This window comes from Prionailurus bengalensis, chromosome A2 (genome assembly GCF_016509475.1).
Source record: "Prionailurus bengalensis isolate Pbe53 chromosome A2, Fcat_Pben_1.1_paternal_pri, whole genome shotgun sequence".
In the NCBI taxonomy this organism is placed as follows: Eukaryota; Metazoa; Chordata; class Mammalia; order Carnivora; family Felidae; genus Prionailurus; species Prionailurus bengalensis.
The window spans coordinates 14,835,141-14,862,335 of NC_057348.1; the positions used below are offsets into that span (position 1 = coordinate 14,835,141).

The following is a 27,195-nucleotide window of genomic DNA, read 5'->3' on the forward strand; positions in this document are numbered from 1 at the left end:
GGCAGAGGCACCGCCTCACTTCCGACGGCTTACTTCCGGTGAACCTTGGGTGCCGCCATGGCAGCTGGGGCTAGGGAGAGCCGGACAATTGCCGAAGCTGCGTCCGGAAGTTGTTACTCCGGGCGCCGCCATGACAGGCTGAGGCCGGAAGGAGAGGTAGGGCGCGGCCATGACAGAGAAAGTCTTGAAAGGGCTAAGGCTGCCCCCGCCGCGCTGCCACGCCGGACTGAGACCGGAAAAGACGAGGCTAGGCGGGCTGGGCCCCACCATGACAACTAAACCGGAACTGGGGAGCCCTTGTCCTAGGCTACCGAGCAATGGCCTGTTTGCGTATCAGGGGCGGAGCCTGGGCACTGCGGAGGCGGGGCCAATTACTGAAACGCAGGCATTCTGGGGGCGAGGCCAGGATCCGCCGAAGGGGCGGGGTTTGTCACGGGGGTGGAGCTTGTTAAGGACCGAGGTCCTTGGTTGGTCTCGGCGCCGGGGCGGTCCCTCCCTGGGGGTCCCGCGGGAGGTCAGGTGCTGACAGGCATACAGAACACAGCCACAGCTCACCAGAGCGATCATGAAATAATGATTACACACACATGTTACTACTTTAACATAAATATACGAAAAATTGTTTATTTGAGATTACGTATGTTGTGTAATGTTTACTCTCCTGCTACTATTGCTTGAGCAAAACCACAATAGGGCTAATTAACAGCGGCAATTAGTAGTATTTGGCAGTACTACAAATAGAAAACATTGTTTCTCAAACAATATGTTTGATTAAAATGTATAACAACGCTTTAATGTTTCTTTCCTCTCACATGAAAATTTATTCGAACTTCTTTTTAAACTCTTTATAGGATCTTTATATTTGTAGGTTATATTGTTGCATATTCTTAGGGTAGTAACTGTAAGACTTTGTAAAAGGAAAACATAATAAATGCAGTAGGACTTCGTTAATATTCTTTTTTTTTTAATTTTTTTTAATTTTTGAGAGACAGCGTGAGTGAGCAGGGGAGGGGCAGAGAGAGGGAGAGAGGACCCCAAGCAGGTGCTGCGCTGTTAGCTCAGAGCCAGATGCAGGGCTCCAACTCACCAATTGTGAATCATGACCTGAGCCGAAATTTGATGATACATTGACTGAGCTACCCGGGCGCCCCTTTCGTTAACATTGCATATTTAATGAAAGTAATGATGACGTTTCTTTCTGTCCCATTACACAGTAGAATATCTTTACTCTTTCAGTTTTCTTTTCCAATAATACTTATCTGAGTGGACGGCAGCCCTTAGGACAGCTTTTTGTTTTATACAGTGATAAACCGAATGCAGTCAAAGGTGACATCACTGATTTGCTTCCCTTCTTTTATCGAGCCCACGGATTACTCAGATTCTTGGTGTCATTCTAATGTGACAACATGAAGCTGAATATTGTCTCGACTAAAGCCTTGCAGAATGGATTCTACTTGTGAGGTTTTTGACTTGGATAGTTTCTAGATCTTGAAAATAGGGTGCGTTTGTTTGTTCTGAAGACCCTATTCGTCACAGGTCTTTGCATCTATAAATTCATAATACATTGCTATCTGTGTCCAAAATGTTCATTATTTTTGAACACTCTAGAGCACATTGGATGTCATCGTAAGTTAAACCTCCCTTTCTCAGGGACAACGATATTAAGCACATAGGTAATTTGAAATTGTGATATCAAAGCTAGACTCCAAAGAGCTACTTTATTCAGAAAGAAACTGAGAATATCCTGTTAGATTTGTTGATTTAATTTTTTAATTAAAAAAATGTTTAAATTTTAGAAAAAAATTTGAGAGAGAGAGAGAGAGAGAGAGAGAGACCGTGAGTGGGGGAGGGGCAGAGGGAGAGAGAGAGAGAGAGAGAGAGAGAGAGAGAGAGAATCTTAAGCAGGCTCCACGCTCAACACAGAGCCCAACGTGGGGCTCTACCCCACGAGCCTGGGATCATGACCTAAGCTGAAGTCAAGAGTCGGAAGCTCAACTGACTAAGCCACCCAGGTGCCCCTTGACTACCCATTTCTGAATACATTTTGAATTCTGAATCAGTCCTTATTGCAAAAAAGTGAGTCTTTTTTAGGGGCACCTGGGTGGCTCAGTTGGTTAAGCGTCCAACTTCAGCTCAGGTCACGATCTCACAGCTCATGGGTTCCAGCCCCACATCAGGCTCTGTGCTGACAGCTCAGAGCCTGAACCCTGCTTCAGAATTTGTGTCTCCCTCTTTCTGTCTACCCCTCCCCCGCTCGCACTCTGTCTTTCTCTCAAAAATGAATAAATGTTTTAAAAAATGAGTGTGTTTTTTTTGCCGTATGAGGTTTTAGGAGCAGTCACTTCATAGCTGTCTGGGCCCCTATGGCTTCTTCAAAGATCATCGGAGAGTTTTAGAGAAACAGTACATAAGTTTCTGCTTTACTAGAATTGTTTTCTCCACTCTAATCTTCAGTGCATTTCCAAATTAGAGGACATTTTTCTTTTGTTTATTTTGAAACTGATATTATGACGGTCAACTAAAAAAAACACCTTTTTTTTCAAAGTTTATTTCTTTTTTTTTTTTTTTACTTTTTTAACATTTATTCATTTTTGAGAGACAGAGAGAGACAGAGCATGAGTGGGGAAGGGGCAGAGAGACAGGGCGTCACAGAATCTGAAGCAGGCTCCAGGCTCTGAGCTGTCAGCACAGAGCCTGATGCGGGGCTCGAACCCACAAACTGTGAGACCATGACCTGGGCCGAAGTCAGACGCTCAACCAACTGAGCCACCCAGGTGCCCCTGTTTCTTTTATTTTGAGAGAGAGAGGGAGAGAGAGAGAGAGAGAGAGAGAGAGAGAGAGAGAGAAGAATCCCAAGCAAGATCCACACTGCCAGCACAGAGCCCAAAGTGGGGCTCGAACCCATGAACTATGAGACCATGATCTGAGCCAGAGTCAAGAGTCAGATGCTTAACTGACTGAGCCACCCACGCGTTTATTAGAACGGTTTTAGGTTCCAGCAAAATTGAGATAAGGGTACATGATTTCCTATATATCCCCTGCCACCTCAGATATACAGCACCCTGATTAGCAACATCCCTCACCAGAGTGATACATTGTTACCAATAATCCCAGTGCCTGTAGTTCATCTTTGGGTTCACTCTTGGTCCTGTACGTTTTATGGGTTTGGACACATACAGAATGAATGTATCCATCATTACAGTTTCATACAGAGTAGTTTTACTGCCCTGCAAGTCCACTGTGCTCTGTCTCCTCCTCTCTCCTTCTCTCACCTCCTGGGAACCACTGATCTTTAGTGTCTTCCATGGTTTTACCTTTTCCGTAATATATCATTGGAATCATACAGTGTGTCCCCTTTTCTGATTGGCTTTTTCCGCTTAGTAATATGAATTTATGGTTCCTCCGTATCTTTTTATGGCTTTACATCTCACTTCTTTTTGATGCTGCATAATATTCCTTTATCAGTTTGTTTATCCATTCACACACATCTTGGGTCTTCCAAGTTTTGAATTATGAGTAAAGCTGCTATAAACATCTCTGTGCAGACTGTTTGCTCATTGATGGCTACATGGTGACTTCTAATTAATTCTCGACTTTATTGAGATGTAATTGACACATATCATTGGGTAAATTTAAGGTGTACAATGTGATGATTTGGTATATGTATATATTGCAACATGCCTACCACAATACAGTCGACACCCTTTTAACCCTTTACCTCACCATTTTTTAAGTTTATTTATTTTGAGAGAGAGAGAGAATCCCAAGCGGGCTCCATACTGCCAGCACAGAGCCCAATGTGGGGTCAACTCACAAACCGTGAGATCATGACCCAAGTCAAAGTCGGACACCTAACTGACTAGCCACCCAGGCGCCCTTCACCATTTTTTGTTGTTGTTACAGTGAGAACATTAGAGCTCTACTTTCATAGCCACTTTCAAGTATACAATATTGTTAATTATAGTCACCATAATGTATACTAGATACTCAGAATTTACATCTTATAACCAGAAGTGTATATTCTAACCGACATCTCTCCATTTCTCCCACTACTCAGCCCCTGGCAACCACCATTCTCTCGAGTTCCATGTCTTTAGGTTCCACACATAAGTGAGATCACACAGTATTTGTCTTTATCTGTCTGACTTATTTCACTTAGCATAATGCCATCAAGGTCCACAGGTCCAACCATGTTTCTACAAAAGGCAGGATATATATATTCAAATCAATATATATATATTAATATATAATATTATATATTTATTATATAACTATAATATAGTTATGTTAATATTATATTAATATTAATTATATTAATATTATATATTAATATAGTTAATATTAATCTATACATATATAGAATATAATGTATATATAATCTCACATTTAGCTTTATATATAATATTTTCTTTATCCATTCATATGTTGGTGGACACTTAGGTTGTTTCCATGTCTTGGCTATTATGAATAATGCTGTCATGAACATGGGTGTGTAACTATCTCTTTGAGCTAGCGATTTCATTTCCTTCAGACATATGCCCAGAAATGGGATTGCTGGTAGTTCCATTTTCAGTGTTTTTGAGGAGCCTTCATACAATTTTCCATAGTGGCTGTATCAGTTGACATTCCCACCTTCAGCGCACAAGTGTTCTACTTTCCCCACGCCCTTGCCAACATTTGTTATCACATGTCTTTATTATAATAGTTACATTAACAGGTGTGAGGTGATATATCAGATCGGTTTCAATTTGCATTTCCCTGATGCTTAGTGATGTTGAGCATCAATTGGCCATCTCTATGTCTTCTTTGGGAAAATGTCCATTCAAGTCCTCTGCCCGTTTTTAAATTTATATATGTTGGATATTAACCCCTTGCCATATAGATGATTTGCAAATATTTTCTCCCGTTCCATGGGTTGCCTCCTCATGTTGTCATCTCTTTTGCTGTGCAGAGCATTTTGGTTTGATACAGTCCCCCTGGTTCCATGCTTTGTCATTCCTTGTTCATTTTTGCTTTTGTTGCTTGTGCTTTCGGTGGCGTATCCAAAAAATTATGGCTGAGACCAAAGTGGAGGAAATTATTCCCTAGGTGTTCTTTTGGAATCTTTATGGTTTTGGGTCTTGTTAAGTCCGTAATCCATTTTGAGTTAATTTTTGTGAGTGGTGTAAGATAGAGGTCCAATTTCATTCTTTTCCCTGTGGATAGACAGTTGTGCCAGCACCATTTACTGAAGAAACTATCCTTTCCCTCTTGATTATTCTTGGCTGCCTTGACAAACATTAGCTTACTGTATATGTGGGGATTTATTTCTGGGCTTTTGTTTCTGATCCATTGGTCTATGTGCCTGTTTTTATGGTAGTTACCATACCATTTTGATTACTGTCACTTTGTAGTATAGTTTTAGATCAGGAAGCATGATGCCTCTGCTTAGTCCTTTTTTAGGATTGCTTTGGCTATCTAGGAACTTCTGTAGTTCCACACAAATTTTAAGATTTTTTTTTTCTATTTCTGTGAAAAATGGCATTGGAATTTTGATAGATATTGCATCAAATCCCTACATGGCTTTGTGTAGTATAGACATTTTAACATTAAGTTTTCTGATCCATGAACATGGGCTCTGTTTCCATTTATTTGTGACTTTAATTTCTTTCATCAAAATGTAATTTTGATATGTTGGATATTAGCCAATATCTAAAGCTCTAGGCAGAGCTTTTACTTCTTTAGTTACATTCATATCTAGGCACTTTGGTATCTTTGATGCTGTTGTAAATGGGATTATCGTCTTTTTCAGCTAGTTCATTGTTGGTGTGTAGAAATGCAACTGAATTTAGCATGCTGATTTTGTATTTTAAAACTTTTCTGGGTGGCTTAGTCGGTTAAGCGTCCAACTCTTGGTTTTGGCCCAGGTCATGATCTCACGATTGGTGAGTTGGAGCCCCACACTGGGGTCTGTGCTGGCAGCACAGAGCCTGCTTGGGATTCTCTCTCTCTGTCTGTCCCTCCCCGCTTGCATGCACTGTCTTTCAAAATAAACATTTTTTTTAAGTCTTAAGCAAAGGTTAAGTTGGGATGACATTGTCTATCTTTCCAGCCTGATACAGGAAATCTTTCTTCCCGGTTATTTTAAGAATAGCAATTAAAAAATTTTTTTTTACATCTCTCTCTCCCTCTATCTGCCGCTTGGCTGCTCATGCTCTCTCTCAAAAATAAATATATAAAAAAAAAAACTTTTCTGAATGTTTTAGTTCTAACAGTTTTTTGATAGTCTTTAGGATTTTCTATATACAAGATCATATTATCAACAGATGATTTTACTTCTTCCTTTCTGATTTGGCTGTCTTTTGTTTCTTTTTCTGGCTTAGCTGGGCGGGACTTCCAGAATTATGTTGAAAAGGAGTGGTGAGAGTGGGCACTCTTGTCTGGTTCCTGATTTTATTTTTTAAATTTATGCTTATTTTTGAGAGAGAGGCAGAGAGAGAGGGAGACAGAGGATCCAAAGTGGGCTCCGCGCTGACAGCACAGAGCCCAATGCAGGGCTTGAACTCACGAACTGTGAGATCATGACCTGAGCCAACTGAGCCCAGGTGCCCCTCGTTCCTGCTTTTAACCTTTCACTAATGGGTATGATGTTGGCAGTATGTTTCTCATGTACAGCCTCTATTATGTTGAGGTGTATTCCTTCTATACCCAACTTGAATGTTTTCTATCATGAAAAAATGTTGAGTTTTATCAAATGCTTTTTCTGCATCTGTTGAGATAATCACACAATTTTTGTCTTTCATCCTTTTAATGTGCTATATCATATTTATTGATTTGTGTGTGTTGAATCATCTTTGCATCCCAGGGAAAAATCCCATTTGGTTATGGCATATGATCCTTTAATGTCCTGTTGAATTTGATTTGCTAATATACAGAGAAATGTTGCATCTATATTCATCAGGGATATTGGCCTGTGTGCACATATATACTGGATGGGCGGCTAAACAATACTCCAGGCATTTCTTAGTTTAATTTACACATTTATTTCTTTTTTTTTTTTTTTTTTTCTTAAGTTAATACACAGTACCGTGTCACATTTGATAGATTCCATGCTTCTGTGTTCTGGTACTTAGCACAATGCCTGGCCCATTGGGAAGATCAGTTAATATTTACTGACAAACACCCATAAAGGTTAACAATATTGATTCATTCTACCTAACTGAAGTTCCTTGAGTCATAGATTTTTAAATAGTTTTCAATGAACATATTAATAACTTGTTCACGTCAATATTTTCAATGATTCCTCTGCGCTCTGTCTTTCAAATAATATTTTATTTTACATTTTTAAAAAGTTAATTTATTTTGAGAGAGAGCCTGAGTGGGGGGGGGGGGGTGGGCGCAGAGAGAGAGAGAGGGAAAATCCCAAGCAAGCTCCTGGGGGTCAGCGCAGGGCCCAAAGCAGGGCTTGATCCCATGAACTGAGAGATCATGGCCTGAGCCAAAGTCAGATGCTTAACTGACTGAGCCACCCAGGCTCCCCTCAACATTTACATTTAAGGATACTGCAATGGACATAGCAAGTTCTCTGGCTTACGGAAGGGAGAAATCTACTCCAAAGACTCTGGGCAAAATTTGTAACTAAGAAATAAACATATGATGAAAGCTAACTTCCCTTCAGCTTTGTAGAAGTTAGTAACAGGGGAGCCTGGGTGGCTCAGTCAGTTAAGCAGCTTGAACTCGGCTCAGGTCATGATCTCAGGGTTCATGAGCTCGAGCTTCCCGCGTCAGTTCTATACTCATGGCATAGAGACTGTTTGGGATTCTCTCTCTGCCCCTCTTCTGCTTGTGTGTGTACTCTTCCTCTCTTAGAAAAGAAGTCAATAATGTACCTTGTTGTGTCTTATGCAACAGAATATTTCCCTACTGTGTTAAGAAAAAAAAACAATAAACAAACCCAGAGCGGGACAGTAGTAGTTAAAGCAGTAAAAGCAAGTTTAATTCAGGAATTACCGCAATAGGGGGAAAAAGAGGCCTCAGTATAGAACTGGAACCCATCCCCAGTAGAGCACAAAGTGGGGGTTTATAGCCAAGGAGCAGGGTTGGGGTCAGTAGATGGAAAACTACTAAGGAAACCTCAGGGATGGCAGGATTCTAGTTAAACAGATCTAACAGGATTCTTGCTGTGGGCAGGCCAGGGTGGTCAGATGCCATACAAAGGAAAACCCAGTCACTTCCGCTTATATTTATTAAAGGATGTGATAAAGGATACACGATCAGTTAGATGAAGAGATACATGGAGTGAGGTGTGGGAGGGTCCCGAGCACAGGAACTTCTGTCCCCATGGAGTTGGGGTACATCACGCTCCCAGTGTGGATGTGTTCACCCATATGGAAACTCTCTGAACCCCATACTGTTGGGATTTTTATGGAGGCTTCCTCACGTAGGCATGACAGATCATTAACTCCACTTCCAGCCCCTTTCCCCTTTCTGGAGGATTGGGGAGGGGGTATGGAGCTGAAAATTCCAAGCTTCTAATCATGGCTTGGCCTTTTTCTAACAGTCAGAAAGACTCTCCTCCGGGAGTCATCCAGGAGCCCATCCAGAGTTGCCTCATTAGAACAACACATTCCTACCACCCAGGATATTCCAAGGAATTTAGGAGCCCTGAATCAGGAACTGGGGTTAAAGACCAAATATTAGAAAACGAGATGCTCCTAGTGTCTTAACACTTAGGAAATTAGAAGGCTTTCAGCAGCCTGTGCCAAGAACCAGGGACAGAGACCAATATATATTTTCTATTATTTCACAGATACCAAAGGTGGGGTGTGTGTGTGAAGAATGTTATGAGATATTGAGGGTGGGGAGTTCTCTTTAAACTGACTTGGCAAGGTTCTTGCTACAACTGGGTGATGCAGGCCAGACAAGGGCAGGCTGCAAGGTCCAGACCTAGAGGAGAACGACTCAAGTTCAGTCAGGGAGAGTCTTTGTCATTGGCTATTGTGAAGCCAGTTAAATTGTGGTATCATTTTGAGACCGATCATCCAGAGTTTAAAGAAAAAGGAATTGAATTATTCTAAGTATAGATATCATGGCTTTCTTTAAACATCAAAAATTATTACAGATTCCCAAACTAGACATGAAAAGGCTACTGAAGCATCCTTCAGGTTTTAATTTCTAGTAAGGTATGTATCAATCACTATAAGACACGTAAACAAAAAGCCTCTGGGGGCATCCCTCCCCCGCGCTTTTAAGAGTAAAGGGTGCCTGAGAACCAAATGGGAAAACCACTGTGAATTATCCCCAGCCTTACAGGTGCATTTCTTGCACTGACCTCAAGAAGAGCCATCGAGAGAAAATCCTAAGCACCTCTCTGTATTAGCCCTTGGCCAGGCCTACATGTTTTGGTTTTTTTAGGCCAGGAAGCTGGTGTCTGGGGACCTGAGGGACTTTTGGCCACAGTTTTGCTTTTTCCCTCTCTTTTCTCATTTTTTCTGTTCTTTCCCATCTTTATTTAGTTTGTTAGTACTGTTAGGGGGCACTTTTAGTTAGCATTCCTAGCAAGTGAGTCACTGAGCTGCGGGGCCTTGTGGCCATCCTGTGACCAGGAGAGCCACAGTAACCACCACCGGCTCCTCAGGACCGTTGGCCAGGGCAGCTTTGCCCAGGTGGGGTTGGTCTGGCACAGCCCGAGTGGGACAGAGGCGTCCATGAAGGTCATTAACAAGAGTCAGCAGGGCTCCTCCAGCCTCCAGAGACTATTCCTTGAAGTCCAGAGCATGAAGGCCCTGAATCACAACCCCCGAGTCGTGAAACTGCTTGAGGTCGCTGGCACCATGGAAGCAGGCGACCCGGTCACGGAGTCCACTAGCGAAGGACAGGTGTTTGAATGCGCCATGCCTGCATGAGAAAGGGGGAGCCCCGAGGCAGATTCTGCCAGATAGCGTCCACTGTGTAGTACCACCACCAGGAAGGTATCATCCACAGGGACCTAAAGCCAGAGAGCCTGCTTTTGGAATCTGACCCGAACATCAAGGTCGCATACTCTGGATTCAGCAATGAGTTCACCGCCGGCCATAAGCTGACCCCCTTCTGTGGCAGTCCCCCTTACACCAAGAGTACAACAGTCTCGTAGGAGATGGGTGGAGCCTGGAGCCATCCTCTATACAATGACTGTCCAGTGACCAGCAGGTCCCTGCCTTGGCAGGACTTCAGGGAGCTGTGGGAGTGGGTGCTGAGCAGGATATGCCACGTTCCCCTTTCCACGTCTGTGGAGCGTGGGAGACCTACTAGAGAGATTCCTGCCCCTCAGTCCCAGTGAGAGAAGCGCTTTAGAGGAAACCATGAAGGACCCATGGATGACCATGGCCCGTGAAGCAGAACTACTAAAGCCTTACAGTGAGCCACTCCCTGACTACAAGGATCCCTGGCAGAACTGAGGTGACATTATCTGTGGGCTATGAGTGGGACCAGATCTGGGACCTGCTGATGGGCCAGAATTAAGAGGAAGTGATGGCCAACTACCTGATCCTAGGCTGCAAGAGCCCCAAGGTGGAGGGTGGACCATTGCTGCGAAGCCTCTGCCTTCAGCTGATCCTGCCAATAGTTGTTGCCCTTCCCGCTCCCACAGGCTTCAGCCCAGGGTCTCTGCCAACCCGGAGGAGCCTGGTTTCGGTGGGCCTGCCCACCTCTGCTGTGTTCTGTAACTCAGAAAGTCAGCGGCCTGGGGAGCACCAGAGTCAGTGGAAGGCCAGCAGCCCATCCAAAGTGCCTGCCAGTCCCCCACAAGACACAAGGACCATCCCTTTCCCCAGCACAGTCCCTAGTGTGACCCTGGGGCCTCCCCTCCACCCACAGCATCAGCAGCAGTGGTGATGCCCCACACGGAACCAGCTGCCCCCAGGGTTTGTCCTACAACTGGCAACTCCCTCCATGCTGGGTGGCCCGGTGATAGGACCCCAGCCTCTCCCTCTGGCACCCCCCAAGGCTGACTGGGCTGCTGGGAGCTTCTTCAACTTCTTACTCAGGCAGATCCCGTGTTTCAGGCCACCTGGAAAGAACCGATGTGGCCCTTAAACCACAATGAAGCCAATGAAAGCTCACATGGTGGATAGCCAAAGAAGGGACAAAACCAAAGACTGTTTTCATATGGGCAGCAAGAAGATCCTGAGCTCCACAGAGCCCAGCAGCAGGTGTGGGAGGTGGGCCAGGGCTGACACAGACAGCCGTGGGGACGGGAGTGGTGCAAGGAGCTTACGGCTTGTATGTGGGGACACCGAGGACCACGGGTAGGGAAGGATGGCAGGTGCAGACTGCCAAGGTGGCCTGCATGGGATTCAAATCAAGGGAGTACCTGTGCTTCCACAGCATTCAAAAGCACTGAATCAAAAAATAATGGTGAACTTAAAGGATGGCTGGGTGCCACCGGGGAGATAAGAGGAGAGGCTGGTCCTGGCTTCAGGCAGGTCCTCTGTCCCAACCTGGGTGAATCTTCAGAGACTGGACTGTTGTCCTGGGGTACTTCTTCCCTCCTACTCTTTTCTCTCGTCTTCTGTGTTTATCAGGGACGGGAGATGCTTCTGTAGAAATAAACACAATAAAAAAACCACATTTAATGGGAAGGGATTTAACATCCATTTTCTTTTTTTTAAGACAGGAAGTAGGACTTATTGGTGGGCATGAATAGAGAAGGGGCAGTGCCGAGGTTCTCATGAGCACAGAGCCCTCCATTTGTCCAAGGGACCATGATAAGGGATATATTTGACCCCACAGCCATCTGGGGTGAGCAGCTTTTCAGCCACCATGTCTTCAAATTTATCCGCGTTAAAGTCCCACTTCTTGGAAATGTGGATTTTTCGGGCGGCCAGGGAACTTGAACTTGGCCCTACGTAGGGCCTCAATCACATGCTCCTTATTCTGCAACTTGGTGCGAATGGACATGATCACTTGGCCAATGTGGACCCTGGCCACTGTGCCCTGGGGCTTTCCAAATACACCCCACATACCTGTCTGGAGCCTAGACTGGAGCCTAGACTGTGGCATGAGGCCACACCTCAATGTCCACTGGAAAGGGCTGTCTCCAAGGTCCCTTAGGGCAACCTGTACAATCAACAGGCTGCATACACTACCAAGGAGGCTACTGTTTGCAGCCATTGCACACTGGGCTCCCATGGGGAAAGAGCACAGTCGGCTTAATTGGCTGCATTGACATCTATTTTGAGTTGCTTTTAAATTTTGTTTAATGTTTATTTTTGAAAGAGAGTGAACGAGAGAGCGAGCGAGCGAGGGAGGGGCAGAGAGCGAGGGAGGCACAGAATCCCAAGCAGGCTCCAGGCTCTGAGCTGTCAGCACAGGGCCCGATGCAGGGTTCGAACCCATGAACCATGAGATCATGACTTGAGCCGAAGTCAGATCCTTAACCGACTGAACCACCCAGGCGCCCCTGAGTTGCTCTTAATGCTGGATTGTGGGAGGTGATTATTGACACAACTGGTTCTCATTCATGTTTGTCTCAGAGAACACTGGGCTGTCACTTCCTTCAGCAGGTTTGATAATAGTAATATTAACACCAACAAACACCAGTAGCATTTACTAGTGGCCCCAGACCTTCTACACCATTTCAATCCCTTTTAGGTAAAAGTCCTCATTTACCAGACTAGGAAATGAATGTTGAATGGGGTTAAGCAGTTTGCACAATCGCAGAGCTAGTGTCCGGAGCACGTGTGTTGAATCTTGGGTCTACGGCCTCCCTTGGCTCAGGCCTGGGGCTTCTGCAGTCCTGCTTTTGACATCCTGTTGAGGTTGTTACACCGAGTCTCTTGATTAATGGACAATTCAGTAATACACAAGACGACACCGAACACTTGTGCGGTAATCTTCAGAGCTTCTTGTGAATTCGCTTGTTTGCGGGCCCCTAAGTCCTCTGCATACGCAGGACACGGTCCTGAGTACAAATTCTACCTCAAAAATATGAAAGAAAAATGAAGTTGTCCAGAGTGCTGGCAACACTGAGGTTGTATGGAGCCCTGTTCAGCCCGAGGGACAGTGCCTTGTAGGCCGGTTAGCACACAGGTGGGCCCCCTGGTGTGGGAGCCTGATCCGGATCTAAACGCATCTGCGGTGGTGCCCAGCAGGGTGGCCTTCCTGCTCTTCTCCTGCCTCCTGTCAAAATCTTACTAGCTAGAGAGCAAATGTAGACTGATGTCTTGCGGATAAACTCCTGTATATTTAAAATTCACTTACTGGGGCGCCTGGGTGGCTCAGTCAGTTAAGCGTCCGACTTCGGCTCAGGTCATGATCTCACGGTCTGTGAGTTCAAGCCCTGCGTCGGGCTCTGGGCTGATGGCTCAGAGCCTGGAGCCTGTTTCAGATTCTGTGTCTCCCTCTCTCTCTCTGACCCTCCCCCGTTCATGCTGTGTCTCTCTCTGTCTCAAAAATAAATAAACGTTTAAAAAATAAATAAATAAATAAATAAATAAATAAATAAAATAAATAAATAAATAAAATTCACTTACTGGACTCAAGAGCCCTTTTCCCTATCCCAGTGCTTTTTATTCATGAACAAATTAACTAGAACTCGCCTGAGTACACCCACTCGCTCCAGAGCTGCTGGGTCACACCTGTGCCCAGGCATCCGCCCCTAGAGGATCTATCCCCTATCCTCCCAGGCATGGGGAAGAGACATCTCATTTAGGGTGAGTGTTGAGTTTTTTCCAGAGGCACACCGCTCGGTGAGGTCACTGAAGAGTTCTGGAAGGGTCCTCGATTGAAAATTTGGTGGCAGTTCTTCTTTGGCAGGTCCCCGGGGTTGAGGTGCAATCCTGTGGCCTCCGCCTTCTTGATGATCATAGTCCTGGCACATAACAGTGCTCCCCAAGTAGTGTTTCTCCTCTTTTGCCTGCAAGGGAGTTACGAAAAAAAGGAATTGCAGGGAAATTTCAGAAGAGACTGCTATGTATAGCCAAGGTGAGGGTCGGGAGTGTTTTGTGGGTGAGGCAGATTTGAAGCTGAGGCCTGACCAGAACTTTTGGGATCCTGAGTCCTCACGTGAGGGCCATCATTTTTTTTCTACTGCAGCTGCACGTGCCGGTTTCCAGGCTGCCTGCTGTTGGGAGGGCAGTTTTGAGCTTGTATGTAACACGGATCCGTTAGTGGTGTGGCCTGGAGCCCTGGCTGGAAAGGATCCTGAGGTCAAGGTCAGGCCCAGTAGAACACAGTCCTACTTATTAGGCATCTGTAATAGTTATAGTTCCTAGTGCTGCCTTCACTGTTGCTCGCTTTTGTAATAAGATGATGTTAAAGGACTCTGTGGCAGAGCTTAACATGACCTGGTTATAACAGAAGCTTCTGAGCCAGAGAGCTCTCTTATCACCCTGCATATAGCTGGGTATGGTGTATTTACAAGCACATATATTTGTAGGCACTGCAGTTGTGCTTGGGATTTGCACCCTGACCGAGGCATTAATTTATTTAAAAGAATATCTTAACATTTTCAAAGAATTGAGCATTAAAAATTTTTTTTAATGTGTATTTATTTGCGAACATGTGCATGAGTGGTGGAGGAGCAGAGAGAGGGGGGGGCGGAGAGAGAGAACCCCAAGAAGGCTCCATGCTGTCAGTGGGGAGTCCCATGCAGGGCTCAATCCCATGTACTGTGAGAACATGACCTGAGCCAACACCAAGGGTCAGATGCTCAACCAACTGAGCCACCCAGGAGCTCCAAGCTGAGCATCTTTAAATTCCCTATTTCTGTTACTTCTAATTGTATTGCATTATGGGCCAGAAATATAATGTGTTCAATATTTGTCCTTTTATATTTACTAAATATATATTTTTTTGTTTTTAAAATATAATCAAAGGTATTTCCATTTCTTTGACGCTGGCTTGGTTTCTAAACATTCACTTTGTTGAGACATTCTTTTGGGTATATACATACAGATCAGTTATGTTTTCATTGTTTTGTATGCTTTTGTGTTTTTTTAAAACCATTTTGGGCCCTTCATTCTCTCTTAATACATTTCTTTCCAAGCCTCCCATGCTCAATAGATTCTATGATTTACTGTTTCTCAGTTAAGATTGCTTTCAGCTCTAGATACCAGAAAATCTGACACACAGTAGTATGAACAAGCAAGGAGAGGAGATGAGGTCAAAAAGGTAGGCAGGAGTCAGGTTATCTGGTTACCTAAGCTTTTATTTTATTGCAGTGAGACGCCAGTGAGAGGGTTAAATGGGGACAGGAGGGAGTGGAGGGGGAGTGGGGTGTCTGTGGGGGGTGGGGCTTGGGGTTAACATATATGATGGTTTTCTCTTTTTTTTTTTAAGTTTGTTTATTTAATTTTGAGAGAGAGAGAAAGAGCAAGCTTGCACATGGGAGAGGCAGAGAGGGAGGGAGAGAGAGAATCCCAAGCAGGCTCCATGCTGTCAGCACACAGCTTGATGCGGGTCTCAATTCAACAAACCATGAGATCATGACCTGAACCAAAATCAAGAGTCAGCTGCTTAACCGACTGAGCCACCCAGGCACCCCTGTTTTTCATGTTTAAAAAAAAATTTTTTTTTTAATGTTTCTTTATTTCTGAGAGAGAGAGAGAGAGAGAGAGAGAGCGAGCATGAGCAGGGGCGGAACAGAAAGAGGGAGACACAGAATCCAGAGAGAGAGAGAGAGAGAGAGAGAGAAAGAGAGAGAGAGCATGAGCAGGGGCAGAGCAGAGAGAGGGAGACACAGAATCCAAAGCAGGCTCCAGGCTCTGAGCTGTCAGCACAGAGCCCGACGCGGGGCTCGAACTCACGAACCACGAGATCATGACCTGAGCCGGAGTCGGACGCTTAACTGACTGAGCCACCCAGGCGCCCCTTCATGTGTTTTTATGGAGCACTGTGGATGCTGACTGGAGAATGGACTGCGGGAGAGTATAGAGGGAAGCAGGAAGCTAGTTTGGAAGGCAGTGTTTGCAGAAGATCAGTAAGAGAGGACAGTGGCTGAAACTGGTTGTAGAAATGGATGCAATGAGAAGAGGCTGCAATCAGGATGCATGTCAAGAGGACTTGTTGGAGGACTGCATGTGGTGGGGTGGGAAGGGAAAGAGAGTCAATGATGGCTCCTGAGTGCTCCCCTCAGAAAAGAAGACCCAGGCCTAGGGGTTCTCAGCAGATAGATGGTATTCAAAGCTGGGAGCCTCTGTAGGTTTGCTCTGAGAAGAGAGGGCCCACAAGAAAGAGAAGGGGGCTGAGGGTCCCAGAGATCTGAAGGAGGAGGAGGAGGAGGAATAAAAGGAAGATAGAGTAAGATGGGTGGGAATCGGGGGCGGGGGGGGGGGGGGGAACTTGAGAATCCAGAGGAAAGAAGTGCTCAATCGTGTTTCAAATGCAGCTATAAGACTGAGAGAACAAAAACTGAATCTTGAATTTAGCAAAATGGAAAACATTGGTGACACCATGAAAGCAAAGTGGTGTGGAGGAAAGCTGGAATGGAATGGGTTCAGGAGAGAAGAGGAGGGGTAGTTTGAATGGAGCAGAGGAAAATGGGAAATGGAGAGGACTCTGGGGTCAAAGGAGGTCTGTGTTAATGCACAACATTAGGGCACCTTTGTATGCCGATGTTGGCAAGGGATCATTACTGACACAGGACTGCAGAACTCTGGGGTCATAAGCTGAAAGGACTTCTCAGCGCCAAGTTTACTTGAAGTTATAGCTTTCATCTTTAAAGTCTTTAAAATCAATGGGCTTTGGGGGCACCTGGGTGGCTTAGTCGGTTAAGCATCTGACTTCAGCTCAGGTCACGATTTCACGGTTCATGGGTTTGAGCCCCACATCGGGCTCTCTGCTTTCAGCACAGAGCACTCTTCAGATCCTCTACCCCCCTCCCCCACTTGCACGCACTCTCTTTCTCTCAAAATAAATAAACTTTAAAAAATATATTTAAAAAATAAATGGGATTTTTGCCATCTAGTTCATAATACAGGCATACCCACAGAATATATCCCCCAATTAATGTTTTCCTGGAAGAATGTTTTCATTTTCAATACATAGCATAGAAGTTATTTCCCTCTCAACATTTTTAGCTGATATGTATATAAAGTTTATATTGAGTCTTTAAAAAAATACATTTTATTAAATTTTTTTAAATCTTTATTTTTGAGAGAGAGACAGAGTGTGAGCAGGGGAGGGGCAGAGAGAGAGGGAGTCGTAGAATCCGAAGCAGGCTCCAGGCCCTGAGCTGTCAGCACAGAGCCCGACGCGGGGTTCGAACTCACAAACCGTGAGATCATGACCTGAGCCGAAGTCGGACGTTCAACCGACTGAGCCACCCAGGTGGCCCCCAAAAATACATTTTAAACGGCTTGAGAAGAAGTTTCACGTTGCTTCCAAATACAACCTGCAGGCCAATCACACTTTGGAGTGTTGGCAAGATGTACAACATCTGATGTTATTGGTCTACAAGTAGCCACTGCTAGTGCACACAAAGCACCTGTATGCCAATGACTATTTTTTTAATTTAATTTTTAAGTAAACTCTACTCCCAACGTGGGGCTCTAACTCCTGAGCCCGAGAGCGAGGGGCTCTAGCGACTGAGCCAGCCAGATGCCACAAAATTGGTCGGGTTTTTTGATGGGACTTGCTATGCCTTATAATTTTTTCTGTTTCAACTAATGGGAAATAAGTTATCCTTAGGGTCTCTTCTTAGAGAAAGTCTGACATTTCAGGCATAGATTATGGACCATCGCTAATGGCATAGGACTTTCCAGCCTTGTCTTAGTTTTAAGTTTTCAATTACTTACCTTGGAAATGACTTCATTTCTTCCAAATCTTGTAGAATTGATGCTCCAGAAAGTCCTACCATGGATAGTTTGCTGTTTTGCATCCTCCCTGCACAGAATTGGAGCTGTGCATAAATTAGCTGGAGATGTGTGTCGTGACCTCGTAATTGGAGTTAACCAGAAAAACTAAATAGAAAAATGACATAAGAAAATTATCACTACAACTCCCAACAGCGACAGATTGTTTTAATTATTCTGTATTCTGAAAGGATATTTAAAAAGGGATATTTAGGGGCCCCCGGGTGGCTCAGTCCGTTAAGCCACTGACTCTTGATTTGGGCTCAGGTCCTGATCTCACGATTCCTGAGATTGAGCAGGAATCTGCAGCTTTGCACTGACAGCATGGAGCCTGCTTAGGGTTCTCTCCCCCCATTCCCCATCCCCCCCGCCCCTCTGCTGGGCGTGCTCTCAAATAAATATTAAAAAAAAAAAAAAAAAGAGGGGTGCCTGGGTGGCTCAGTCCCTCAGGTGTGGGGCTCTGGATTTCAGCTCAGGTCACGATCTCAGGTTTGAGTCTAGTTCTGCGCTGAGTGCCCGGAGCCTGCTTGGGATTCTGTCTCTCTCCGCCCCTCCCTTGCTCATGCTCGCTCTCTTTCAAAATACGTATATTAACTTAAAAAAAAAAAAAGATATTTATAAGGGGTTCCAAAGGATCCCCTCCACAAACCTCCCTGACGTTTTGGGAAGGATGAACGGGAGCTTCTGGTCCAGCTGGCCGGTGTGAATTAGGCCAAGAGGTCCGAAATAAAATAATCAGCCACTTGGGACTCCCACCTGGGAGTCAGGGAAGTGGCTTGGGCGTGGTCCCCCAAGGGGGTTAGGAGGTCACTGACCTGCGCGCCGGAGGTGCCTATGTGTGTGCAGCAATGGGCGTCTCCACTGTGATGGTTCTGTTCACAGTACTGCACTGGACAGTCCCTCTAAGAGGCCTGACAAGGTATTGGGAGTTCAACCAGCCGGGGGTCCAGGAGGCGTTCTGCAGGCAACCACACGACCAGCGGTCCATAAGGACGATTATGGGAACCGGGAGAGGCAGAGGTGATGACGGGAACGGTGACTTCGAAAAGACAAGTTCCAGGTTTCCACGTACCGGTATTTCTATTTTAACCGATGAGTTTCCGTTTCAAATACCGGCTTAGGAGCTTCCGCATGTGTTCTAAACCGCCTCCCCAACCGCCAGGCCTGAGCGAGCCGCTAGCCCCACCCCTACCGGCGGCACTGCGCATGTCCGAGGGGCGTGGCGAGTGGGGGCGTGGCGAATGGGGGCGGAGCGAGGCAGCGGGAAGGGCGGGACGCGCTGGGTTCTTGGAGGCCAGGTTGTACCCCTGGCCAGCTCGCCTCAGGCTTCCGGAGGTGTGGCACTTGCTGGCCTGCGAGAAATCCAGCTTTGGCCACAACAAATCGCGCCATCGGAAATTCGTGAAGATGCTCTATCACGATCACATCTCGAGTCAGGCTGTCCCGGGCCCGCCGGGCTGCGCTGGGTCTCTGGGGGGTGGGGCTCTCGGGAGACCGACGCTCCCTTGAGCGAGGCGGGACGGCCGTTAGTACTCCGGGGGGCGGGGCGGAAGGCGGGGCCTCTCTTCCCCAAGAGGAGACTGAGGCTGCTTGCTGGGCTGAAGGCCTACAACTCCCGGGACGTGCTGGACGTTGGGTGCTCCTTGAGGTTCAGGGTCTTCTGCTTAGATTTTGTGGGTCTGACATTTTGCTTACTCCATTCCCGTTCCAATATGCTGCAGTAATTGTTTCGTAGGAGCCATTTGGTTGTTTCTGTATCTTGCAGTGTTTTTAGGGATGCCACCCTCACTACATAAGTCACTATGTACAATAGAAAATACAATAGCTACCTACTTGTAGTTGTCACGTCTGTCTTCTCCAATGGAGCTGTGAAGAATCCTAGTTACTTGTAGCTTCTTTCATTCTCATACACCTGGGGCCGCTTACAAACTGGGCATTCCATCTTTGGTCTCATTGACCTTATCCTTTTCATCTATTTTGTGATTTTAATTTTTTTAATCGTTTTTATTTTATTTTTTGAGAGACAGAGACAGAGTACTAGTTGGGGAGGAGCAGAGAGAGAAGGAAACACAGAATCAGAAGCAGGCTCCAGGCTCTGAGCTGTCAGCACAGAGCCTGACGCGGGGCTCGAACCCACGAACCCTGAGATCATGACCTGAGCTGAAGTCAGACCCCTAACCGACTGAGCCACCCGGGTGCCCCTCATTTATCTTGAAATATACTTTGCTAATACAGTGGACACTGACAGGCTTTTTTTTTTTTTTTTTTTAATTTATTGGGGCACCTGGGTGGCTCAGTCGGTTAAGTACCAGACTCTTGATTTCAGGTCAGGTCATGTTCTCACAGGTGGTGGGTTCCAGCCCCACGTTGGGCTCTGTGCTGACAGTGCAGAGCCTGCCTGGGATTTTCTCTCTCCCTCTCTCTCTGTCCCTCCCCTCCCCAAAATAAATAAACTAAAAAAAGTAACTTCGTTGCTGAAAAATTATATTGCCAAGTACTTGTCCTTATGAAAAGAAAAAGAGCTTAAATATATTTGTTGAAAACAAACTGCTCCTTTTCTTGTCCTGTTCCCCCAGATATTTTGTGCAGTTATATCACTTAAGAAAAGAGCGATAGTCTATGGAACAAACTATGATCTATTTTAAATATTAGAGTTCCGCAGAATATTTCATTTTGAAATGGGGTGTGGAAAAAAAAAAGGTGACCATCTTTGAATTCAAATCCTAAGATTTGTTCAGCTTCAACAGTCTGTGAATCACTGGGCATTAGCAATAGACCACGTATTGTATAAAGTGGTACTTTTTTTTCTTTCGGGGAAGTACTATATAAATGAAATATGCACATTATGTTTAAATATCAGGAAACTCGGGGCGCCTGGGTGGCTCAGTCGGTTAAGCGTCCGACTTCGGCTCAGGTCATGATCTCGTGGTTGGTGAGTTCAAGCCCTGCGTCGGGCTCTGTGCTGACAGCTCAGAGCCTGGAGCCTGTTTCCGGATTCTGTGTCTCCCTCTCTCTCTCTGACCCTCCCCCATTCATGCTCTGTCTCTCTCTGTCTCAAAAATAAATAAACGTTTAAAAATATTTTTTAAATATCAGGAAACTCAAATCCCATATTGAAAAGAATATATATTGAACAGAATCCTATTTACCTATTTACCTCCTTATCCTCCTCTCCTTCCTCCCCCTCCTCCTCTTCCTCCCCCTCCTCCCCTTCCTCCCCCTTCTTTTTTTTTTTTTAATTTTTTTTAAACGTTTTTATTTTTTTTTATTTTTGGGACAGAGAGAGACAGAGCATGAACGGGGGAGGGGCAGAGAGAGAGGGAGACACAGAATTGGAAACAGGCTCTGGGCTCCGAGCCATCAGCCCAGAGCCTGACGCGGGGCTCGAACTCACGGACCGCGAGATCGTGGCCTGGCTGAAGTCGGACGCTTAACCGACTGCGCCACCCAGGCGCCCCCCCTTCTTCTTTTTAATTTTATTTATTTATATATTTTTTAACATTTATTTATTTTTGAGACAGAGAGCATGAACAGGGGAGGGTCAGAGAAAGAGGGAGACAAAGAACCTGAAACAGGCTCCAGGCTCTGAGCTGTCAGCACAGAGCTTGACACGGGGCTGGAACCCGCGGACCGCGAGATCATGACCTGAGCCAAAGTCAGACGCTTAACCGACTGAGCCACCCAGGTGCCCCTTAATTTTAGAGAGAGTGTGTGAGGAGGGGAGAGGGGGAGAGGGAGAGAGAGAGAGAGAGAGAGAGAGAGAGAGAGAGAGAGTCTTAAGCAGGCTCCACACTCAACACAGAGCCCGAGGCAGGGCTCAATCCCACAACCCTGGGATCACTACCTGTGCGGAGATCAAGAGTTGGACACTCAACTGACTGAGCCACCCAGGCGCCACGCATTCTTAACCTTCACTATGTCTAAGGTTTAAGTCTTGAGGGTTTTCCTTTTTTCAACACAACTTAATTTTTCACATCTACTAGTTTAGAACTTTGACTCCCTTCAATAAGAAGCTTGGAGGGGATGCCTGGCTGGCTCAGACAGCGGGGAGTGCAACCCTTGATCTCAGGGTTGTGGGTTTGAGCCCCATGTTGGAGGTAGAGATTACTTAAAAAAATAAAATAAAATAAAAACAGATTTCGGATTTTTAAAAATCTGGTGAGTTATTCTGTAGTGTTTCAGTTAACAGAGACTTTGAAAATGGTGTTATTAAAGAAGGGGGACACTGTTCTTATGCACTGTGGGGTTTTGTTTTGTGCTTTTAATCTCAAATGATCTTCCAAAAACAAGGGCAGGAACAACTGAAGTTTGTTTTGTGCATCGTTTTATGTTAACCTTTATTGAATTTACAATAGGGCATCAGGAAGTTAATCTCAATCTCCTAATTTTTATAGATTAAATCTAAGGTTTAAGCTTCATTAGAACGGCAGAAATACTGCTTATCATGGGTAAATAAAAAATAAATGTAAACATTCCCAACTCTTCCCGTTTAAGAATTATCTTTCTGGGGATGCCTGGCTGGCTCAGTCCGTGGAGCACACGACTGTTGATCTTGGGGTTGTGTGTAGAGATTACTTAAAAATTAAAAAAGAGGGGCGCCTGGGTGCACAGTCGGTTAAGCGTCTGACTTCAGCCAGGTCACGATCTCGCGGTCCCTGAGTTCGAGCCCCGCGTCGGGCTCTGGGCTGATGGCTCAGAGCCTGGAGCCTGTTTCCGATTCTATGTCTCCCTCTCTCTCTGCCCCTCCCCCGTTCATGCTCTGTCTCTCTCTGTCCCCCAAAAAATAAATAAACGTTGAAAAAAAAATTAAAAAAAAATTAAAAAAGATAAATAAAAATATCTTTTCAGATGCTGCTTTGCTTAGCCAAAGTTATGTTGTGGTTCAAGACTTTGCAGATAGGTCTGTCTCACAGAGAGAATATGAACATGGTTTTTGAAAAGGAGAACATTGATGCAACTTTGTGATTAAAAAAATGATTTGTTTATTTGTTTGTTTGTCTGTTTATTTGTTTGTTAGGGGAGGGAGAAAGAGAGAATCCCAAGCAGGGATCTCACCAACCATGACATCTTGACCTGAGCCAAAATCAAGAGTCTGATGCTAGAGGCACCTGGGTGGCTCAGTCGGTTAAGCGTCTGACTTCAGCTCAGGTCATGATCTCACAGTTCATGGGTTTGAGCCCTGCGTGGAGCCTGCTTCAGATGCTGTGTCTCCCTCTCTCTCTGCCCCTCCCCTGTTTGCTCTCTCTCTCTCTCTCTCTCTCTCAAAAATAAATAGTTATTAAAAAAAGAAAAAAGGAGTCTGACGCTTAACCAACAGAGCCACTCGGGCGCCCCCAGAACTTTGTGATTTTTTTTTTCAACGTTTATTTATTTTTGGGACAGAGAGAGACACAGCATGAACGGGGGAGGGTCAGAGAGAGAGGGAGACACAGAATCGGAAACAGGCTCCAGGCTCTGAGCCATCAGCCCAGAGCCCGACGCGGGGCTCGAACTCACGGACCGCGAGATCGTGACCTGGCTGAAGTCGGACGCTTAACCAACTGCACCACCCAGGCGCCCCTGTGATTTTTTAATAATAATCAGGACTGGGGTGCCTGGATGGCTCAGTTGGTTGAGCATCCGACTTGGGCTCAGATCATGATCTCGCGATTCATGAGTTGGAGCCCCCTGTGCTGTTAGCACAGAACCTGCTTTGGATCCTCTGTTCCCCCTTTCTCTGCCCCTTCCCCACTTTTTTTCTCTCTCTCTCTCTCAAAATAAATAAGCAAACATTAAAAAAATTAATCAGGACTACTGGCTTCAGAGGCCATTGGGGAAGATGATGACTATTCACCGTAAAAAATACAAAACTTAAAATTGTATTCGTTTATGTTCATGCTTGCTTTCAGATTTCTTAATGCTCAAAGGGCAAGGTGTTCCTTCAGGCTTGTATGATAGTATTTCTTCGATCAGCATCTCTTAGGATCTGCTCTGGATTTGGGCCCATCCTGTGACTGGAGCAGGGCCTGCCATCTGGTGACAGCTCATAGTTGATTTCTTTCTGTTCTTATGAGCACAGGTTGTGGATTACCACCTGGTAACACGGGCCGGGGTGGCCAAGGACCAGGGATAATGGGATCACTGGGTAGGATTGTACTGTTACTAAGGCACATGATGACAACCTTTTCAGATAATTATAAAAAGAAATCCTCGGGGCACCTTGGTGGCTCAGTCAGTTGAGCGTCCGACTTCGGCTCAGGTCATGATCTCATGGTTCCGGAGTTTGAGCCCCACATCCTACTCACTGCTGTCAGTGTAAAGCCCGCTTTGGATCCTCTGTCCCCCTCTCTCTCTGCCCCTTCCCTGCTCATGCTTTCTCTCAAGAATAAATGAAATATTTTTTTAAAAAAGCCTAAAAGATAAGGACTAAAGAGTCTTGACATTAATTTATATTTTCCCATGGGGCGCCTGGGTGGCTCAGTCGGTTAAGCATCCAACCTCAGGGCAGGTCATGATCTCATGGTTCATGAGTTCGAGCCCCGCTCCCAGCTCTGAGCTCTCTCTCCCTCTCTCTCTGAACCTCATTGGATTCTCTCTCTCTCTTTCTCTCTCTGCCCCTTGCTCATTCATGCTCTCTAAAAATTGTATGTTCCTTAATTTTACATTCATTATAGTCTAAAACTGGGGCCTATCTGTGTATTTCTATGTCTCTCTATGTCGCTTTGGGATGTGTGTCCCTATTTGGTAGATGACAATTCTCTTTCAGCACACATACTTTCTTTCCTTTGGAGAAGTTATGACATTTGTTCCTACTAATGTAAGCAAAGAAATAATGTTTCGGTGGGTTGGGGCCTCTGTGATGTGCCAAAGAAGAGAGGTAGTTGGCTACGAGGGCTGGCCCCTGGCTTTCTGGGCTCCTGCTTTGCTTGGACACCTGGGAAACCCTCATTCACTCTTTACGAAGTAGCAGGGGACCTAGAGGAGTGGTGGGAGCAGACCTAGTTGATGCCCTCCATGCAATTCTCTCCACTTACATCATAAGCATGAGTTACCCTCAAAGATCTCCAAAATTCTGGGCTTTTCTGATTCCTTTAGTTTTCCTAGGCTTCTTGCCAGGGATGCCACAAACTAAATCAGTCTACCAAAAGATTTTATAGAGGGGCACCTGGGTGACTCAGTCAGTTGAGCGACTGACTCTTGATTTTGGCTCAGGTCATGATCTCACAGTTTGTGAGATCGAGCCCCATGTTGGGCTCTGGGCTGATAGTGCACAGTCTGCTTGGGAGTCTCTCTCTCCTTCTCTCTCTCTGCCCCTCCCCTGCTCGTGCTCTCTCCTTCTCTTTCTCTCTCTCAAAATAAACATTAAAAAAATTAAGGGTGCCTGGGTGGCTCAGTTGGTTAAGCGTCCGACTTTGTCTCAGGTCATGATCTCACAGTTCATGAGTTCAAGCCCTGCATCGGCTCTGTGTTGACAGCTCAGAGCCTGGAACCTGCTTTGGATTTTGCGCCTCCTTCTTTCTGTGCCCTCCCCCCACTCATGCTCTCTCTCTCTCTCTCAAAAATAAATAGAAATTAAATTTAAAAAATAGACATTAAAAAATGAAACAAAACAAAAGAAATAAATAATTAAACAAAAAACCTTCTCAGTCCCTGAGATATCTATTGGTGAGAAAATATTTTATTTTTTTAAATTAAATTTTATTTTAATGTTTTTAAAATTTATTCTTGAGTGCGGGGGAGACACAGAATCCGAAACAGGCTCCAGGCTCTGAGCTGTCAGCACAGAGCCTGATGCGGGGCTTGAACTCACACAGACGGTGAGATCACGACCTGAGCCGAAGCCGGACGCTCAACCGACTGAGCCACCCAGGCGCCCCGGATGCCGGTAACTGTCAACCAGACTCCTCTGAGCCTGCAGAAACGGCCCATCCGTCCTTGTTAAGAACAAGCGCTATCTTTCCATTCTCTTCCTACAACTAGAACCATTGATCTAGCCCTTCTTTTTCCTCAAGCCTCGCCCTCTGAGCTACCGGCTCTGGGAAGAAATTGGTAGCCCCAAACGACCCAGCAAAAGAGCCACCCAATTCAGAGGTGCGGAAGTGGTCAGTATTTGTTAGAGCCGTAAAGTGCGGCTGGCTGTCTCCCTTTCCGGATAACGACAACAGCATCTATTGTCACTGACGGCTTTCCCCGGAGCAAGGGGGATCTGCCCGACCCTACCTAACTCAATTTTTCCCATTCTGGGCTCTTCCCCATCGTCGCTCTCTTCACCTTGGAACGTGTTCAAGAGATGTGATGAAAAAGAAAATGTGTCCAACTGCATCCAGTTGAAAACCTCAGTTATTAAGGGTATTAAGAACCAGTCGATAGAACAATTTCCAGGTAGAGAACCATGGCTTAATCATATAATGCCTAAGAAAGATCTTGTCAGAATAGTGCGGTGCCATGAACCTAGAGAAATCCTTGCAGTAAATGGATTTAGAGAAATCCTTGCAGTAAAACTTACTAATTTTTAGACAAAGGGAAGGACCTTTTTATCCAACCCTAAGGTTACTCCGCAAATATCCTTTTATCCTGGTGCCCCAGCAAGTTGATAAAGGAGCCATCACATTTGTACTCAGTCGAGCAAACATTATGTGTCCAGGCTTAACGTCTCCTGGAGCCAAGCTTTACCCTGTTGCAGTACGTAGGATCGTTGCAATCATGGCAGAAGGAAATCAGCATTTTCTGTGTGTGGGAATCATGAAGATATCTGCAGAAGATATTGAGTAAGTCAAGAAAGCAATTAGCATTAAAAATATCCATTATTTAAGTGATGGTCTGTGGCATATGAGAATATATAAATGAGCCTCAAAAGAAATACACTTGGGCAAAATGTGGATAATAGTGCTATGTCTTGTGTTTTTGTTGGTGTGTGACTGCATGAAGCCAATACTTCTGTGGTTATGCTGAGTAAATTCAGTGGATACTAAAAAAAAAAAAAAAAAAAAAAAAGAAGAAAAAAGGAAAAAAGAAAAGCAGCGTTTGTTATCACCTTGCTTGGAGACCATGCAAACAGCTCTCTCTACAAGACAAGGTCACTTTCCTTAAGACCTGTACCTTGGGGGCGCCTGAGTGGCTCAGTCGGTTAAGCATCTGACTTCGGCTGATGTCATGAGCTCACGGCTTGTGAGTTTGAGCCCCACATCGGGCTCTACGCTGACACCTCAGAGCCTGGAACCTGCTTCGGATTCTGTCTCCCTCTGTCTCTGCCCTCTCCTGCTCACGCTGTCTCTCTCTCTCAAAAATAAATAAACATTAAAAAAATTAAAAACAACAACAACCCGTACCTGTCTCCTCTACTAGCCCCCAGGCTATAACTCCCCAGAAGACCTGCATGACCAACTGGGAGAAGACATGTGGGAGT

The 27,195-nt window shown here is 45.4% G+C and overlaps 1 long non-coding RNA gene, 1 other non-coding gene and 1 pseudogene across 2 annotated transcripts; 1 reads left to right on the forward strand and 2 right to left on the reverse strand.

Annotated features, from left to right (window-relative positions):
• Nucleotides 1–7,953: 7,953 nt before the first annotated feature.
• LOC122487154 lies at nt 7,954–19,020 on the reverse strand. Its single transcript, XR_006298320.1, has 4 exons — nt 18,626–19,020; nt 17,754–17,918; nt 12,628–13,873; nt 7,954–11,555 (listed from the first exon to the last, which is right to left on the reverse strand). It is a non-coding gene; the product is annotated as an uncharacterized LOC122487154 (long non-coding RNA).
• On the reverse strand, nt 12,048–12,181 carry LOC122488837. Its single transcript, XR_006298751.1, has one exon. It is a non-coding gene; the product is annotated as a small nucleolar RNA SNORA70 (small nucleolar RNA).
• Nucleotides 19,021–25,668: 6,648 nt separating the features above from the next.
• Nucleotides 25,669–26,869, forward strand: LOC122486592 (annotated as a pseudogene).
• Nucleotides 26,870–27,195: the final 326 nt, after the last annotated feature.